Source organism: Gekko japonicus, unplaced genomic scaffold (genome assembly GCF_001447785.1).
Source record: "Gekko japonicus isolate JY-2015 unplaced genomic scaffold, Gekko_japonicus_V1.1 scaffold1395, whole genome shotgun sequence".
Classification (NCBI taxonomy): Eukaryota; Metazoa; Chordata; class Lepidosauria; order Squamata; family Gekkonidae; genus Gekko; species Gekko japonicus.
The window spans coordinates 497318-500468 of NW_015161440.1; positions in this window are offsets into that span (position 1 = coordinate 497318).

The following is a 3151-nucleotide window of genomic DNA, read 5'->3' on the forward strand; positions in this document are numbered from 1 at the left end:
TTCAATTTTATTGGGTTGATTTTTTCCCACTTCCCCGCGTCTTAGTGCTTCTCCACCAAAACAGGTTTTCAAGCTCACTTCTTAGTGCCAAGGTGCCTAACTGTAAGCGGAGGTTGAAGCTGAACTTCTGCTCTTTCAAAAGCCAGCCCAGGGGAAGAGGCCGCCTTGGTTTTTCGTTTGAGGCCAAACTGTGGAGATGTTGTTCCAAAAAGCTACAAAAGCAAATACTTGGTTATTGGCATTGATTTCCTTCGAAAGGCTGAAGGCTCGCTTACGTGCTCGGGAATCCAAGCCGCTGGCCTCGGACTCTTCTCTCGGCTTCCGGAACTGGCATGCGGAACTAGGCGGCCATCTTGGCGATGGCCAACCCGGTGTCGAGGAACACGCTCCTCAGTGCCCTGGAGGAGATCCGGCGCCACCAGATGAAGGTGCCCCCTCAGCACCATCTTGTAGTTCTTGCCCCTAAACCCCCCATATTCTCACGGCCGCTAGCTGCCCCTCGCCCCATTTCACAGGTTTTGCCTCACCACCTCTCCGTCCAGTTCTCACAGTCCTCAAACCAGAACTGCCTCTTTTCACACTGACTTTGGAGGGGTCATGTTTTACCTCACAACTCGTGCCCCCTTGCTCACACACTGCCCTGCCCCACTGCCTCATGGCTTCTCCCTCTGGCTTCACCTCACCACTTGGCCTCGGGTAGCCAATATGCACAGCCCCCCTCCCCCCCAGTTATAATTTCCTCAGTTCCTCAGAGTGGCTTTTCTGTCAGGGTTTCCTTCATCTCACAAATCCTCACAGAATTCATGCTACTTTCTCTCTTGGGCTTTGCCCCCCTATTTCTCCTCAAGTAGCCCTTCACCTGCCCTTCATCTCCTCCCTACCCAGCCCCACTCTTAACTTCTCCCCCTCTGCCCCATATCCTTCCTTTCTCCCCAGAGGCCTCCTCCTCTGGCCCTCCTTCTTGGCTGGTCGTCTGGACTGGGTCAAAGGACCAGCGGGCCAAAAGAGCTTCTTCTCTGTAACTGTCAAACCATCCTCCAAAATGGGAAGGGAGAAACCCAGGAAGGGTGTTTTTTGTGGTGGGGGGTGGGATATGGCATCTTAGGCAGATCACGAGAGGGGGGGCAGGAAGGGCTGCCTCAGGGCTTGGTTCTCGTGGCCCTTTCTTGCACGCCCAGGGAAATGCCGATCCCTACTTTGGGGTCAGGTGGCGGTTTCTCTCCAGGCCGGCTGGAGATCCTGGAGGCTTTCTGCCATCTTCTGGGCATGGAGCAGGGGTCACTGGCAATGCTCCCTCTAAGCTGTCGAGTCTCGTGAGCAAAGTTCTACTTTGTGAGCTACTGGTGTTAAAGTTGTGAGCAAGCGACTTGGCGGCTGCATAAATTGGTTTGCTCTGGAGCCCATCCCTTCCTGAGCTAAGACAAAAATGTATGAGCCGGAGGCTAAATGACTGAGAGCTAGCTCACACTGACTCAGCCTAGAGGGAACACTGGTCACTGGGAGTGTGTGGGAAGAAGGTTTGTGAATTTCCTGAATTGTGCAGAGGGCTGGACTAGATGACCCTGGAGGTCCCTTCCAACTCTACAATTCTATGACTCTGCCTTTGGCTTCATGATTTTTAAAAACAGAACCTAGCTCCCCACAAAGACAGAAAATATACTCAGAGCAGTGTTCCCTCTAAGCTGAGTTAGTGTGAGCTAGCGCACAGTTTTTCAGCCTCCGGCTCACCCATTTTTGTCTTAGTTCAGGAAGGAGGGCTCCAGAGCAAACTAATTTATGCAGCGGCCAAATTTCTGGCTCACAACTTTAACGCCAGTAGCTCACAAAGCAGAATTTTTGCTCACATGACTCCACATCTTAGAGGGGACATTGCTTAGAACGTCGCTTGCATTTCGGTAATAGGGTGACATTATTTTCAGCGCTCTCCACCTCTGTACAAGTTCAGAGGCTATAGCCCCAACATTCAAAACTAGGAACTGTATCACTGCCTGTCGAATTTAAATCTCTGAGGTCCCTTCCCCACCCCACTTTCCCCTTCTCTCTCAGGCCTGACGCCAAGTCTCTTTAGCAGCCCTTATGAGTGCAGACAGTAGGGGTATAATTTTTTGGGGGAAATAAATACTATCCCCCATTGTGCTTCTCCACCAGATCTAGCTTCTCTTTGGCACCATCCTGCCCCTACTTGGTGAAGAACCTTAACTATTTTGGTGGCTCTGTGGGTCTGTAATGCTTAGGAAAGTGGTGTGCGGAACAGCAACACATCTGCATTGAGCGGGCCTGGAGAGACGCCATATTCCCAAGTGACCTGGTGCTGGAATCCAGCCCCACTTTGCTCTTCAGATCTCGGGTCCCCGGTAGAAGAAGAAGAAGCCCTCACCCTTTCTCTCTCTCTCCAGCTTAAGAAAAAGTTATCAGTCCACTTTTATCTCAGACTTCCATCAAGGGCGGTGAACAAGGGCCCACCCTCTTTTTATCCTTACAACCATCCTGCGAGGTAGGCAAGGGCGAGAGAGGAACTGGCCAAGGTCACTCAGCGAGCTTCGCGGCCAGGTGGCGATATGAACCTAGCCTGACACACTCACCGTGAAACAAATTTAGAGTCCAGCTTCAAGAGGGAATTAGATAAGCATATGGAGCAGAGGTCCATCAGTGGCTATGAGCCACAAGGTATAGATAGGAACTCTCAGTCTGGGGCAAGTGATGCGCTGTATTCTTGGTGCTTGGGGGGGGCAAACAGTGGGAGGGCTTCTGGTGTCCTGGCCCCACTGCTGGACCTTCCTGATGGCACCTGGTATTCTTGGCCACTGTGTGACACAGAGTGTTGGACTGGATGGGCCATTGGCCTGATCCAACATTGGCTTCTCTTATGTTCTTATGTTCAGGTACCCAGAGGGACTGCAAATGCCCTCCAATAATGTGCGCATTTCTTACCTTCTTACAGTTCCAAAAGTGAACCCCCCCCCCAAGTTTTGGGAACTCTGTCAGTTGCTCCTTGCACTAATCCAGGTATGACTGGTCTCGGCAACTCTAAACCAGCCCTTCAATCTTTTAATTGCCTGTAATTGATAAACTATGTCAAAAATTGTTTTCTGTTGGAAGTATTGCAACACGTGCAGTTAACCAAATTGGCTGGAAAGGCCCAGTTCAGGGA